Below are 17,204 nucleotides of genomic sequence, written 5' to 3'. Positions count from 1 at the left end.
GGAAATACCATTTTCTATTTATAACAATCATCATCATTGTTACTCTTCACTGAGTAGTAACAGAGCAGGTTTTACCTCTACATATCAAGTTAAAAGGCAAATAGTTATTTTCAAATTAAAAGTGGCTACAGTTACTTAGCCAGCAAGCATGAAGCCTTGGGTTCAGATTATGGTACTGAAAACAAAGCAATTTAAATTATGGTAAATACCTTGCTGAAGATCCCATGTGTGATTATTTATTCATTTACTGAGCATCAGCTTTACTAGACAAGGTATGTGATACTTATGCCAAAGAAGAAATAAAATAAAATGTCCGGTGTAAAACTAAAGTTAGAAACTTATAGCCAGGAAAAATTATTTCTTCTTCAATGTCCTAATATTTTCTCATATCTGTACTCATTACTGTTGAATAATATAACAACTTTTGTTGGGATTTGCTTTTATTTTGGGAGTTAGTCCCAATTTGTGGCTATGCTTCTCCAACTGGCATAAGTAATGACTGAGGAGAAAAAAGAACACACAAGTTATTTACACAAAGAATTATTTCTCCATATTATGATGTTTTTTTTCTTTGCCTGAAATTTATAGCTAGTATCTCTGATTAAAAGAACATACCTCACATTACCAAAAGAATGTTCTGTTTGACAAACAAACAATCCATAGCCCAATTTTGAGTTTTTGAAATGTGCTACCAACTTTCATATGAACTCTAGAAAAGCTCATAGTAAACATACTTTGTCAGCTTCTCACTAATAAGACAGGGTTGTGTGTCAATGATACTAATCAGCTAGCAACTTCATGAATGTGGGAAGTTAGACAAACAATAGAAAAGTATCAACAATATGTTTTCAACACTACCAGTAAGTGACTAAGCAAACTACCACAAGTTTACCAAAGTAAACTTTTTTATTTTTAATTAATATTATGTTAAATGCATTAAAAATTAAGTCCACAAGTGTTAGTTTTAAATTAATATATGTAAAGTCTTAGGCGAATTCTTCCTGGTTAATTTTTTGACACAAACAAAAAATGAAAATGTGCAGTTTAACTCTTAATATGGTTGGGTTTTTTTTGTGGGTTTTTTTGTGATTTATTGTGTGAGTGAATCTGACTCTTTTTCTCCTTTCTGCTCCTGACATTTGCCTTTGTTGGCACATTGATCATAAATACCTACTGCTTCTCCATCCTGGATTTACTTATTTCTACCAAATACTAGCTCTTTATGTTTTTCATGAACCATTTACCAGAGCAATCTTCTTCATAATGCATATTCATAAATATGCACTAGCTGATATAAAATCCACACTCATTTGGTTAATCCTTTGAGTCATCTCTTAAGGTTTTCATTACCTTGCCCATTTACAATCATTTTCTCTGTATATATAATGTTTTATTCTTAACATGTACCTTCAAATCTCTTAGTCTGTAAGAGTCTTTTAAAGCTTTGAATGAAGGTCAGAGAGATAAAACTGCTTCTCCAAGGTCTCACTGGTAACCAGAGAAAGTATTGAAATTTGAGCTTTGCCAGTTGCATCAGAAATCATAAAATTGAAAAACTACAACCTAAGGGCCAAATATGTTGGCTTTATATATTTGTAAATAAAAAGTTTTTAGAACATAGATATGACCAATTGCTTTTTCTCTACATGATGAAACTGAGTACTTGTGACAGGTATCCTATAACTCAGAAAGCTGAAAATATTTACTACACGGTACTTTAGAGAAAAATTTTGCTAGTCCTTGGCCTATGTCTTAGAAACTGACATTAAAAAAAAAACACAAATCACCTTTTTAAATATTATATAGTACATGCTTCTGTATAAACTTTGCAAAATACACTTAAGTTCCAATACTCATCCTTTTCCTTCCTCCTTTACCTTTCTGAAACAAAATAATTGGATCTTAAAAATGGTTGTGAGCTGGGCTGGGGATATAGCCTAGAGGCAAGAGTGCCAGCCTCGGATACACGAGGCCCTAGGTTCGATTCCCCAGCACCACATATACAGAAAACGGCCAGAAGCGGCGCTGTGGCTCAAGTGGCAGAGTGCTAGCCTTGAGCTGGAAAAAGCCAGGGACAGTGCTCAGGCCCTGAGTCCAAGGCCCAGGACTGGCAAAAAAAAAAAAAAAAAATGGTTGTGAGCTGGGCACCTATGGCTCATACCTGTAATTTTAGCTGCTTAGGAGGCTGAGATCTTAAGATAGTGGTTAGAAACCAGCCCAAAAAGGAAAGTCTGTGAGATTCTTAACTCCAATTAACCACTCCAAAGCCAGCAGTAGACCTGTGGCTTAAGTCATAGAGACCTATCTTTAAGCAGAAAAGCTCAGTGTCTAAGCCCTGAATTCAAGCCCCAGAATTGGAACACACACACACACACACACACACACACACACACACACACACACACACACACACACACACACGATTAGGGGCTGTGCCTGAGGTGAGAGGGGTTGAAATGACTCAGAGCAAGGCATCTTCTTAACAAATTCTCTTAGATTCCTGCAGGGATTCAAAAGGCAGTTTCCTAAGACTGTCCTGGGTAGGAATCAGAGCTGTAGTAAGGGTGAGTTAGGGAATCTTTGTGACGGCAGCCCAACAGGTCAAACAGAGCTACAGCAGGCTGAGATGGGCATCAGCATAAGCACGGAGAGAGAGGACCCACTGCAGGAGTCCAAAGTGAGAGGAAAAACCTACAAGAACATTAAAGCAAGAAGTAAATGTACCAAGAGTAATGGTAGCTAGGTTTTCCTTTGCCAGGGAAGGAATTTAAAAATACATAAAGGAAAAAATACAGAAAAAAATGAAAGTCTTATGTTTGCTTTGAACTGAAGGCATTGACATGATCTCATAGGTTTTAATAACTATAGTTAGATATAAAAATAAACATTGGTGTACATATTTAGCCCATGTTTAGATGGGTACATGTTTATATATACATGTATCTTCCAAATCTATGTACTGAGGAGATGGAGAACAAGTGATGTATCAACAACAATTTGCTCATCTACAAAATCATATTGACTTTTAAATACCACCTTGCATGAAAAGAAATCAGGACTTCTTAGAGAAAAGGCTAAAGCAAAAAAAAAGGATAAAATAATGTCAAAATACTGTGTGACAGAAAGCAGTACTCAGTGAGTGAGCACTGCTTTAATAATGAGTAACTCTCTGCTCAAAAGGGGGACACTCTATATATCAAAGTAAAGTTATCAGCGGGTTATAACGAAACAAGAAACCGTGTGTTAGTTAGTAAATTCAAATTCAATGAAAAAGAGGTTTCCTCCCTAAAAAATCCTTCTAGTTACAAATAAAAACAGTAACTTTAAAGTGCAGCTGTATAAGTGATACAACTGTAATAAAGTAATCAAAGTGAGCATAATCTACACTTTGAGAAACAGATCACGACATCACTTCTTATGATACTCTTCTTGTAGGTGCATAACCTGAATCTACTGATGAAAATATAATATCAAACAACAGTTGAGGAACACTATCAAACCATATGCAGTTATCCTAAAAATTGTCAGTCATAAAAGTTAAAAATACACTATTCATTAAAACTAGGAGTAACATACTGACATTTCATTTTTCTGTAATATAATTTTAGGGGAAATTTTAATAGAAATTGAACAGTATTGAGGAATGGATGGTCATAATGTATCATTGTTTTCATAATTTGGATAGTTTTTTGGTTTTTATTTTGATGATAATAAGATTTGAACTCAGTGCCCAGCACTTGTTAGGCAGGCACTTTACTGTTTAACCCACCTTCCCTCATCCATTTTGCTCTTGTTTTCATATAGGACCTCAAGGTTTTATCAGGGACCAGATTTACAATAATATTTTCCTCCCTATGACTTTATTTTTGCACAGGGACTATGATACTTGGCTTATAGGTTGGGATAGGTCTCCAGATGCCCAGCTGGTCTTGAACTTCTATCTTCCTCATCTTTGTATCTGGAGTAACTGGGATTCCAGCCATGAGTCACTTGCATCCAGTGTAATTTCGATAGTTTTATTGTGGTTATGCCTAACACATCACTCATCTGTAGAAAATAAACATTAAAGTATTCAGAGGTACTGACTCAAGATGTTGGTAATTTATTTTCAATGGCCCAAGAAAGAAAAGCTTTTTTGCATGTACTTGGAATTTTTCCATAAATTCAAGCCTGTTTCTTCTGCCTCTCAGGTCCCCAGATTCTCACAGCTGAGTATATTTCTCCAGTGACGTGACTGTCATAGTCTCTTCCAGAGGAACCAACTAGCAAAACATGTGGCTTAGTGGTAGAGTGCTTGCTTAGCATGCATGAAGCCCTGGGTTCAATTCAGTACCACAAAGACAGAAAAAGCCAGAAGTGGCACTGTGGTTCAAGTGGTAGAGTGCTAGCCTAGAGCAAAAAGAAGCTCAGGGAATTGCAATGTCCAGGACCGAAGTTCAAGCCCCAGGACCAGCCCTAAAAAAAGATAATGCCCTCAAAAAATACTAATAATGGAAAGTTCATATAGGAGCAAATGAAATAACCTTGGAGTGAAGAATTCAGTTAGGCTAAGCACATCACAATCATAGATCCTCCATTTTCGGTTTTGTTGTTTTGTTTTATTCTTATTAGTTATTTTTTGTGTTAGTACTGGGTCTTAAACTCAAACTTCAACTTTTTCTGCTCAAGGCTAGCACTCTACCACTTGAGCAGCAGTTTCACTTTTGGTATGTGTGTGGGGGGGAAGGGTGGTGTTCATTGGAGATAAGAGTCTCACAGGCTTTCCTGCCCAGTCTGGCTTTAAACTGTGATCTTCAGATCTCAACTTCCTGAGTAGCTAGGATTATAGGTATGAATACTGGCTCCACTTAAGTTTTTTTATTTCATATTTTAACAGATAAACACTTAGCAATCAGAGGAAACCTTTGAGCAAATGCTTGATATTTAAACAGGAGAAAGCTAGGGACCACAAGTATGAGTGAACCTACCTTCAATGTCTCATTTTTGTTAACAATCCCTTAGCACGGGGCTGGAGGTGTTGCTTAAGTGGTAGAGCACCAGCCACAACAAACAAAGCCCTAGTTGAGACTGGTCTCTAGACGTTCAGCTGGGTGGGAATCCATGGATCAAAAGCCTTCATTGACACACCCAGTTTATAACTTCACCTTTGTACCCATTTCAGAGAAATGACCTGCTACCAGTTCATGGAGGTCTGTGGACTTTCTGGATATCACGAATGTAGTTTCTCAGTTGTCATACAACTGCCCAAAATGTCATTTTCTCATCTGCAAAGTCAATTCCCACTCACCCACAAGATTTTCATCTCCCAAAGTTGCTGCTACTACTTCCTGTCCCATTCTCTTTGTTTTTGTGATTTATGTCTATGCTTAAAGAAATAATGAGTTTCAAGGAAGAATTCAATGAAAATTCATGTATTCACTTCATTATTTTTAATTTGAAATAATGCCCTGTAACTTACATCATTGATTTCATGCAGTATCACATTTCACATTTAACTATATTTCTGACATTACATTTTTTTCTTCTCTAGGAATGACAAGATGTTATACTGGAATATAATTCCACCCCCCCCCCCACCTCACCCTTGATCTGAACTCAGCTTCTAAGATGATCAAAGGAGCCATCTTTCCTGGTTTTTCAGACTTTTTTTCTCCAAGGAACATACTGTCCTCTATTCTCCAAACCAAGATTATAGGATCTGTAGTTGGTTATCAGGTATCTTATTACACTCAAGACAGCTGGGCCTTTAAAGAATGACATGGATTAAAGAATGGTGTGGATATGTATGCAGTATATGGGAAAATGGCAAAAGAAAAAAATCCTCTTTGAGTCAGGATATCTGATTTTGAATCCCGAGATCACTACTTACTTGCTATGCCACCTTTCTGAGCACAGTTTTCTGATTTTTTTTTTATTTTTTATTTTTTTGGCCAGTCCTGGGCCTTGGACTCAGGGCCTGAGCACTGTCCCTGGCTTCTTCCCGCTCAAGGCTAGCACTCTGCCACGTGAGCCACAGCGCCGCTTCTGGCCGTTTTCTGTATATGTGGTGCTGGGGAATCGAACCTAGGGCCTCGTGTATCCGAGGCAGGCACTCTTGCCACTAGGCTATATCCCCAGCCCAGTTTTCTGATTTTTAAACTAGAATAATTCCACTTACTTTTCTTTTTTTACTATTAAAATAATTTATTAATCTTTGTTTTACAGTTTTGTTTTTAAAAGAACTTTTACATTTACACATGTTCACAATCCCATCCTTTTGTTTTAGTATTAAGAGTTGGAAATATGAAGGTAAATGCTAACACAACCTCATATAATTCCTGCATTTTATTTCAATAATACCACCATAATTTCCAAATAATTAAAAAAAAAAGAAACCTATGAGTCCCCAGTGATTCCTCTCTCTTCACTTGGAGTATTTAAAATAGTGAGTGTTCACAGTGAAGGAAATGAGCAGAAAAATATTTTGGAGTAGCAATAAATGCAGCCAGAAGTTCTGGCCTCTGGCCTAATCAATCTGGAGCATAAATTCTTTAAAGGTTTTTCAGATTCACTGCTAGAGGTATGAAGGGTTACTAATCGAAAAGGCAACTATAAAATTAAGCTGGACTATCAAACTCATTCATCCATACATACATATATATGGTATAAAGCAGTCCCTTTTAATACTGTCAGTATTATTAAACAGTCATATATTCTTCATAGCATGCAGGTTTCTTATGGTACAAGCTGAACTTGTTGGATTTAAGTGAGATGGGTTAGGGAAAAAGAAAATCAGAACCATATAAAAATAGAAGCTTCAATTTACATGATTGTAGAATATTTCTCTTCAGAGAAGGCAGGACACATGAATTTTCAAAAATCACAAATTGGAAGCAGGTCTTGGTTGCTACTTCAATTATAGCCTGGAAGTGGCAATTTTTGCCCTTCCTTTGTTTCCAAAAATAATATAAGAAAGGGTGATGATACTTACATTCACCATTCTTGGGTCTTCAGCAAATTCTCGATCAATGTAAAAAAAACACTGGCATATCTACTTCCTCTTGGGGTTTAAGCCTTTGTTCTTCAAAACAGAAGCACTGGATTTTATTAAAATACTGCCCAGCTTCAAACAATACAACATTGTATGTAGACATTCAATTATTGGTTTGTCCGTAGGATTCTTAGCTCTCTACAATGCTAGTGCAGTCTCTCCTGGTACCACATATATTTCTGTTTGCTGAGGTCTGTAGTTTCATTGGAGACTGGCATACACATCTGTATTGAAGGTCACCTTAATGATCCGGTCCTTAACAGGCGCCATGTTTTCAATGTGGTCTGATGGATGCCCCGCTACTGCTGATCCACCAAGCCCTGTGGTCTCCTGCCTCTGTCCATCAGGGAAAAGTTCAACAACATTTATTATTGTTAGTTTTCTTGATAAAGGACATTCTTACTGGGGTGAGGTGGAATCTCAATGTTGTTTTGATTTGCATTTCTTTTATGGCCAGTCATGTAGAACACTTTTTCATATGTCTCTTGGCCATTCTCATTTCCTCATCCGAGATGTCTGTATTTAAGTCTTTAGCCCACTTTTTGAGGGGGCTGTTGGTTCTTTGCGGGTATTGTTTTGGAGGAATTTAATTTTTTTAGTTATGCATATATTTTAGATATGAGGCCTTTGTCCATTGTATGGCCGGTAAAGATCTTTTCCCAATCTGTGGGCTTTCTGTTTATCTTGAGAGCTATGTCCTTTGCCATGAAGAAGCTCTGCAGTTTGATGCAGCACTATTTGTCCATACTTTCTTTGATTTGTGGCATTTCTGGGTCTTTGTTAAGGAAGATCTGTCCTGTGCCAAGGAGCCCAAGTATTTCTCCTAATGTTGGAGGGGATGTGCCCAAAGGGAACCCTACTTCATTGTTGATGGGAATGTAAACTGGTTCAGCCACTCTGGAAAGTGGTATGGAGATTCCTCAGAAGGCTAAACATAGAGCTCCCCTGTGACCCAGCAGCCCCACTCTTGGGCATCTACCCAAAAGACAACAAACAAGAACACATTAAAGCCACCAGCACGACAATGTTCATCCCAGCACAATTTGTCATTGCTAAAATATGGAACCAACCCAGATGCCCCTCAGTAGATGAATGGATCAGGAAAATGTGGTACATATACACAATGGAATTTTATGCCTCTATCAGAAAGAATGATATTGCCCCACTCATAAGGAAATGGAAGGACTTGTAAAAAATACTAAGTGAAGTGAACCAGACCCAAAGAAACATGGACTCTATGGTTTCCCTCCTAGGGAATAATTAGCACAGGTTTAGGCTAGTCACAGCAGAGGATCACAAGAGCCCAATAGCTATACCCTTATGAACACAAAAGATGATGCTAAGTGGGGCTGGGGATATGGCCTAGTGGCAAGAGTGCTTGCCTCATATACATGAGGCCCTGGGTTCAATTCCCCAGCACCACATATACAGAAAATGGCCAGAAGTGGCGCTGTGGCTCAAGTGGCAGAGTGCTAGCCTTGAGCAAAAAGAAGCCAGGGACAGTGCTCAGGCCCTGATTCCAAGCCCCAGGACTGGCCAAAAAAAAAAAAAAAAGATGATGCTAAGTGAAATGAACTCCATGTTATGGAAACGACTGTTATATCACTGTTGTAATTACTTTCAACATGCCAAATGAAACCTAAAAAAATTAATAAATAAAAATTTTTTAGAAAGTTCAACAACATGCAAAATGCTTTGCACAGGTACATTCTTAGTTTGAATTAGCACTTTGAAACTGAACTAAAGGGGAGCAAAAAAGCTACTGTAATAACGAAATTTGAATGGTGAAAAAGCCCAAAGGCTAATAAATTAAGCAATTATGAACCAAAAGTACACAGTCTTAAAAGCGCATGCCTCCCCCAATTAGCTATCCCTCACCCGCTACTCTGTTCAAAGACCAAACTAGGAAATCAGTTGAATTGAACTACAGCATGTAGTAGAGGTGAAAGATTCTCTATATTAGATTCTCTATATAATTTGAAAGAAAATAGGAAGAGGGTAGACAAATAAAGAGAGGAAGAGGGCTGGGAAAGTGGTCTAGTGGTAGAGTGCTTGCCTAGCATTCGTGAAGTCCTACGTTCGCTTCCTCAGTACCACATAAGCAGAAACAGCTGGAATTGGCACTGTGGTTCAAATGGAATAGTGCTAGCCTTTAGCAAAAGAAGCTCAGGGACAGTGGTCAGGCCCTGAGTTCAAGTCCCAGGACTGGCAAGGGGGTAGGGGGGGAGAAAGGAGAAAGCAGTCATTATATCCAATGCATATCCTATGAAATGAAAAAATTAAGAGCGGGGGTTGGAGAGGAATGGGGAGAATGTTGGAAGAGGTGGGATCAATCAAGATACATTGTACTTATAAACTGATGTGTTGAATGGTAACTCCTTTGGACGAGTATTTAAAGAAAATAAAAATATAATTTTAAGGAAGAATATACATGGATATGAGAGAAATAATGGCTCTAGGGGACAGCCTAATTCTTTGGCATGAATAATTGCAAAGATAGAATTGTCATTAAGTTAGAGAAGACTATAGGACAGTAGATTTAGGTAGGTGGGTGAAAGAGATAAGGTTCTTAGCTTTGAATATATTTGCAACACTTTTTGGTCATTCAAATGGAAAGGCCAAGACACATAAGCTATTGGACATATGTGTGGAATTCTGAGATCTTGGCTAGAAATACACATTTTGGAAGTACCACAACATAAGTATGTATGTGTTTATTTATGTATATGGTATTTTATAAAAGTGTGTATGATAGGACTCAATGAGTTTGTTATGAATTAAAAATAATGTGGGGGCTGGGAATATGGCTTAGTGGTACAGGGCTTGCCTTGCATTCATGAATACCTTGGTTCAATTCCTCAGTACCACATAAACAGGAAAAAATGTGGGAGAGACATAAAAACTAAGAAAATAAATTGATAATTTAACATCATTGTGAAGTCAAAGACTAATGTAGCAAAGATGGTGAATGGAATAATAATTGCTGGAAATTACAAATTTAATGGAATTGTATGAAAGGAAAAAATACAGGTAAAAAGAGATGACTGAAATTAGAAGTTGCCATTAGGTGAGTGTGACAAAGCAAGTCAGCGCAGCATATAGACAATCAATTTCCTTACAGTGGACAGTACAAGTAGAATCATTTTAAAGGAAGTATAAAAATGCTTTTTGAATAAACTCACTTTTCAGTTTGACAAAAAAAAATGACTTGATTCTTTACTAGCCTGAGTAGTACACATAATTCATATACATAGGGATTTTATTTAAAGAACTACACTATGCTAATTTTTTAGGGGGAAAATTTGTTGCAGGTAATACAGAAGAATCTGGTGGGCATTTTCCCCTTTTTATTTCATTGTTTTCTGTAACCAATTTGGAGCAATATATTAGAGCCCATGTCTTAAGTACTTGAGGCTAACAGAGTCTTTGCAATTATGTATTGTTTTTATCAAGTTGAGATTCTTTTTCTCCAAACTAAGTATGACAGCTATGCAGTTGTAGTAATCAAGTGACTCCTTGAATATTGTATGTTTGTGGAATATGAAAATGAAAACAAAATCATTTTAACATAAACCAAGTTGGGAAGAATTGTGGCTAGATTATAGAAGTTGTAAGAAATCATTGCTCTTGAATAGAATGGGTTCATCTGACTAAAATAGAATATATGCATGTGTGAGTGCCCATTGCAAGACCTCTTGTACAATTAATATTCACTTAAGAATATCAGGAAAGTATAGAAGGCTTTGTTGATGGGGTAACAGTGGGAGAAAAGTCAACAGAGGAGAAAATAAAGATAAATATGGACAAAGGAGTTTGTATGTATGTATGAAAATAGGACAACAAAATCTACTGAACTCTTTTAGGGAAAGATAGAAAGTGAGGACAACAATGGAAGAGATAACATACAGTGTATATGAACATATAAATGCCCCCTGAGCCCCCCTTTAAACAAATCTAATAAAATGTTTTTGAAGTTGAAATTATTGCTCTACACCTAATTACCCCAACAAGCTGCATGATACTTAAAACTTTTGTAGAAGTGAGAAGACAAGGAAATGTAAATTAGCCACATTCCTGAAAATTCAATGTTCTTCCTATACAAAGAGAGACACTTGGACATCTCATCTTTATTGGAAAACCAACAGGAGGAAAAAATATCAGAAAAAGAAGGATGAGGAGAAATTAATAAAAAAGTAAGGAACTTTTAATGGCCTAACATGAGCAGTTATGACAGATTAGAATGCCAAGGAGCCACTGGCACAGGCAGGGGTGCATGGATTCATCAACTTTTTTCTGAGACTCCCATTAAAATAAACCTCAAAGCCTTATGGTACAACAGTTACAATTAGATTAATTACTATCACAATTAGAAGAAAATGGATTTTATAGGAAAAAATGTTAGTAGAAGCAGACTCAGAGATGACCCAGTTGTTGGTTATCACATTAGGATTTTAAAATAACAATGCTACAAATAATATATGTTGGGGGCTGGGGATCTGGCTCAGTGGAAGAGCGCCTACCTGGCGAGCGCGAGAAAGGTGGGAAATAGTCTGTAAAAGATGAGAAATCTAAGCAGACAACCTAGAAATTATAAGAGCCAAATTGGAATAGAGGAGCATATCTGAATACTCTGTAGGGCTTCCACACAGTCCCCTTGGAAGGAACAGGTGTAGGTTAAAGAATAAGAAGAATGGAAAGAAGAGGATACAAAAAGGGTGGAAGGGTAGGGAGTTTCAGAGAAAGACTGAGGCCCAGGACAAAAATAGCTCCTGCTAGAACCATCATATTTGGAATATGCCACAGTTCCTAACAGAAGCAGACGTAAAGCTTAGTAAATGTATAGACACCCATGGGAATGACAGTATAGCATGCATCTCAAGACAGCATCTCTTTTTTTTTTTTTTGTCGGTTTTAGGGCTTGAACTTGAGGCTTGGGCACAGTTCCTGAGCCTGTTTTTGCTCAGGGCTAGCGCTCTACCACCTGAGCCCCAGCAAGGATTTTGAATTTGAGTGGTTAATTGGAGATAAGAGTCCCACCGGGAATTTGAACGGCAATCCTCAGATCTTGGCCTACCTTGTAGCTAGGATAACAGGCATGAGTCAGTGACACCTGGCAAGATAGCTCCCTCTTTATACAATCAATATCTTACATGCTATCTCAGAAGCACATTTGAGGACTTCTCAGGGCTTCTCAGGACTTCTGAGTTCTTGTGTAGTAATGTGGGAGGCACCTGAGTTATTGTTGTTAGTTTTACTTCAGTGAGATAACAGGCTGATTAAGTCAGTTAAACTAGATCTACATACCTTCTTGTAGAACTTTTGTGATGAAGGAAAATGGTTTATTTTCTGCTTTGTGTATAAAGTTGTACAGTTGATATAAAACAGTCACTTTAAGAAATCAAGGAAGGGGGCTGGGAATATAGCCTAGTGGCAAGAGTGCTTGCCTTGTATACATGAAACCCTGGGTTCGATTCCTAAGCACCACATATATAGAAAATGGCCAGAAGTGATGCTGTGGCTCAAGTGGCAGAGTGCTAGCCTAAGCAAAAAGAAGCCAGGGACAGTGCTCAGGCCCTGAGTTTCAAGCCCTAGGATTGGCAGGAAAAAAAAGCAATCAAGGAACATTCACCTCATTTTAGAATAAATCTTATTGATCCAAACCATGGGGCTTATGCTACTAAGGGTTCCACTTGTTCCTCAGAGGAATTGAAGTTTTTTCCTTCTTCACTTTAGTATTCTTTCCTTTTGGAGAGCATGGGTTACTGTGCAGGGGTATGCTTTTTCTATTTTCATTTTATAAAGCTGACTAGGAACTGCTTTAATTATCTGACATTTATCACTACAACTTGTCTATACGTGCAGCTTTTATTTTAATTAATTACTTATTAACAACACCTTTTAACCTTACTAAGGGGAATTGCAATCAACAACTTTAACTTTACCATTTTAGGTTTCTGTGTATTGATTTGAACAAATTATACAACCAGGGTAAAAGAGGACTATGGTCTTTTATATTCTTAGCTGTATTCTTAGCTAAGCCTCAACTGAAATTCATTTTCAAAATAGCAATAAAGGTGAAGTCATATATAAAAATAATATAGACAATGGCTTTTTTCTACTTGCATACAATAGAATTTGATGGGAATATTTAGACCAGACAATACTTAACATTTTAGTACCATTTGCCACAACAGTTTCATTCATCAGATATAACAATAATCAGTGCTGAACTTGTAATTATATCTAGATTTTATATTTAAATACTGAAACTTGCTAAGACAAATGGGAAGACTGCTTAATATTTGAATCAATTATACTCCTTAGGTATTAGTGGCTAAATTCATGATAGCAGAAAGGTAGAAAGAAATGAGAGGCATTCCTAGCAACTAGACTGTTTGATGGGTGTAGCTTGTGCTACACAATGAATTCCAGATGAAAAACTGGACTTTCAGAACACACTCAAAGATCTGGTAATTTATTTTTCAAAAGAGATTCACACTTTTAAATTTTGTAAGCTCTAGAAAGTATTGAAATGTTTGCCATTAATGTAGTTAAAAGCAGGGTGCGCTATCCTGGCCAGACTGAAGTTGATGGTGGAAATTTCAGATAAATTCAAGGTTTTCTTTGCAGGTGTACCCTGCCTTCAAGGAAGTTCAAAACAGATACACGTACAACTTATCATTTTCTTTACATTGGACTTATTTTTTCCCTAATAAATTTGGCAGTCAGCAGTGTCTTTTCCTTATAGAACGACATCACATAAATTACAGTGTAGGGGCGCCTGCCTAAAACAAAAGTCTCCATGCTGATTTTTCCTGCTAGCTTCCACAAAGTTCTGTGGTCTCAGTTACATTCATGGAAAGCTTGTCCCAAGCTATTTATGACCTGGGCAAGGCTTGGCTTCTGCTACCCTAGTTAAGAAATAATTCTAAAGATGATCATATAAATAGATATGAAGATTTAAAAGCAAAGCAAAACAAAACAACAGCAGCACCAACAATAAAATTGTCCTCCTAGTGAAAATTTGAGATTATTTTAAAGAGCATGGAATAGCAAAATTAGCTCTCCCTTTTCTCAGATTGACTAAAATATTATCTTTGATTTTTATTTAATTTTGTTTTTTCACCTCTGGCTTTTTTTTAACAATTGTGTCAGAAGTGGTGTAATATTGTGCTTCATGATGAGACTCAAGTGGTACACAGATATAAAAGTGGAACTGTCTTGGGTAAATGAGAGTAGTGTGAGTGAGGAGAGGGAAAGAAAAAATACTGAATGATAAGGAGGCTTGAATTACATTATATACAGTACTATATTATATATAGTACTATATTATATATGATACATTATATATCATGTATGAAACATGTGTGTATATGTAGACAATGCAAATAAACCCACTGAACGCTGTTTGAGATGAGTGGGGAGAAGCGAGATGAGTAAAAGAATACAATAGAATGGGTGGACTTGCTCAAAGTCCACTGTATAGAGCTATGAAATTCTTATAATGTAACCACCATTTACTATTAACAAATAATTACATTTACTATTATACACTAATTTAAAAATAAAATAAAAAGATATATGCTAAGAACTAAAGTGTGTGTGTGTGTGTGTGTGTGTGTGTGTGCATGCGCGTGCACATGCTTGTCCTGAGGCTGGAACTTATGGCCTGGATATTGTCCATAAGTTCTTTTGCTGAAGTCTAATGCTCTACTACTCAGGCCACAACTCCACTTCTTGCTTTTGAGTAGTTAATGGAGATAAGAGTCTCAGGTATTTTCTTTCCCGGGTTAGATTTGAACTAGAATCCCCAGGTCTTAACCTCCTGAGTAGCTATGATTACAGGTGTGAGCCACCAGCACCTAGCAGAACTAAGAAATTTTGTGGTTCACAGATGTCGTCTAAAGGCACTGGTGTTTTATATTTGCAATCCTAGCTACTCTTGAGGCTGAGATTCAGAGAATTGTTCAAAGCCAACCATGGCTGAAAGTTCTGCCATACTTTATCACAACTTTTTGCCTCTACCAATACGTACTGTGGGGCAATTGAACACATGAAGCATCACTGGTGGGAATTATATAGGCATCTCAGAAAAACAGTGTGGCAGTTTCTTAAAAAGTTAAACATGGATCTATCATATGAATCAGTGATTCATATCGTATATTGCCCTGTTGACTTGAGGTGATATGTCCAAACCCTGCAATCTACAGAGACAGAACTTGGTCACATTGGTGTGGCATTGAGAATAGAGTGATTATAAATGGGCACAAGGTTTCATGTCCTATAATTACACTTAGAGGATAGTGGCACAACTGGATAAATATGCTGAAGTTCATTGAATTGTACATTAAATGTGTGAGATTTAGGGATGGTAAATTATATCCCTAAAAGTGGGTACAAAAATATAGGGGATATTATGAATTCAGACCCTGCAGTTGAGGGGACCACATAGTACAAAATGGCATTATTAATTTTGTTGAATGATATCATATGGACTTACTATGACTGAATCATGGATAGTGTATTTAGAAAACTTTGTATCATGGAAATGATTTGGGGATCAGGGTCAGGAGAGGATTGAGATGCATTATTTGATGACCACTTGAAAGACCTAGCAAGGTGTCCAGGGAAACCAGCCAACCTAAACATCAAAGCTTCAGTTTCTCCAAGGATTCCTTAATATGTTTCTAGGAGGCAGCATGTGCTGAACCTAACCTCTTACAAAAATATCTCTGACTGCTGAACACAAGAATAGGTCTTCTTAAATTAGTAGTAATTTTTAATCCTCTGCCACTTAAAGAGCTTTTATTTTTCTCTCCGTAATTGACCTTACATTTGGTGAAAAACTTAATTAAAGCCCTCTACATGGAGTAAATAAAAATTTTCTTGCTTTAGTAGTATATCCCAGAGAACAAAGATCATGCTAATGTTAGAGTGACATGCACTTTTGAATGCCGCAGTCCCAGCTCTTTGCTTAACACCTGTTTTTAATTTTTTTTTTCCTTAAGAGATAAAGAAATGAAAAAAATAGCTAATAAGCTTTAAACTGGTTCCCAAACTTATTTATAGAATGTAAAAGTCCACATTGCAATGGAATTGTTATTTCAAGTTGCAAACTTTCTTCTGAAAAGTATAAAATAGGTACATCAAAAAGCCAAATGTGCACGAGTTACCTGTTCCCTTCCCCCATTCTTTATTTTTTTAAAGACATATTCTGCATGATGGAGGCTAAAAGGTGGCAGCTGTGCCAAAGTAGTGGACCCTAAATCGCTGAGAAAAAATGAGAGGGGGGAGGCTCTGATTGCTCACAGTACAGGAGTGAATATGCGCTCTCAACCACAAATCAAGCTAGCTGGAAGGAAAAAAAAAAGGCCCAATCAAGGCAGTAATGGCCTCCACTTCACAATCAGACAAGTGCTTCTTACTTGAAAAATCCTACCATTTATAGTTGATTGCTAACCCTGGCCTCATTTCTAATCTAAAGGGCGAGTAATAATTTGGAAAAGGAATTATAACAACTTCCCAACAATTTAGCAAATTGTTATTATTTCAGGGGGAGGGGAGGGTGGAAAAGACTTGCTTTTGTAAAGTGTGTCTCTTGTGGGCTACCATTTTTATGACTTCAAATCCCATCACTGCCATGCCGGAGCAACTGCTAATAGATACTGGAAATATTGGAAATAGGGTGAGAGAGAGGGAGAGAGAGAGAAGGAAAGAGAGGAGAGAGAGACTGACAAAGACAGACAGACAGTGCTGGTATTCTATACCACATCACATGGTTCAATACAGTCAAAGTTATGGTTCTTTGAAGAATAAAGGAGAAACTGGAACTGCAGATATTTTGTACACACTGACCTAGATTATTTTTAAATAAGGTTGGACAATTGTCCTTGATTAATAACTGCTTTGGAAGAGATTTTGACCTTTTGGAGATTTTAACTTCATTCAAAAAATACCTTTACATACTTAGTTGGGGCTTTTTTCCAGGGTCAATATTTTTAGCTCAGGTAAGATTTGGATTATTAAAACAATTGTGATATTTCATCAAGTTCTATATTCTTATTCGTGCTCTTATATATCAGAACCGGTGTGTATATACACATTCATTTCATTAAGATGTAAATAGAAATTGAAGCCTATAACAAGTAAATATGCTTTGGAGTTTGTTTTTCAT

General features: G+C 36.9%; 1 pseudogene; it reads right to left on the bottom strand.

The window, feature by feature from the left end:
• Positions 1–6,308: 6,308 nt before the first annotated feature.
• Positions 6,309–16,672, bottom strand: LOC125355705 (annotated as a pseudogene).
• Between the last annotated feature and the right edge of the window lie 532 nt (positions 16,673–17,204).

Source organism: Perognathus longimembris, chromosome 7 (genome assembly GCF_023159225.1).
Source record: "Perognathus longimembris pacificus isolate PPM17 chromosome 7, ASM2315922v1, whole genome shotgun sequence".
Classification (NCBI taxonomy): Eukaryota; Metazoa; Chordata; class Mammalia; order Rodentia; family Heteromyidae; genus Perognathus; species Perognathus longimembris.
Note: the sequence above shows the minus strand (reverse complement) of the source record. Positions and strands in the feature narration are given on the sequence as shown.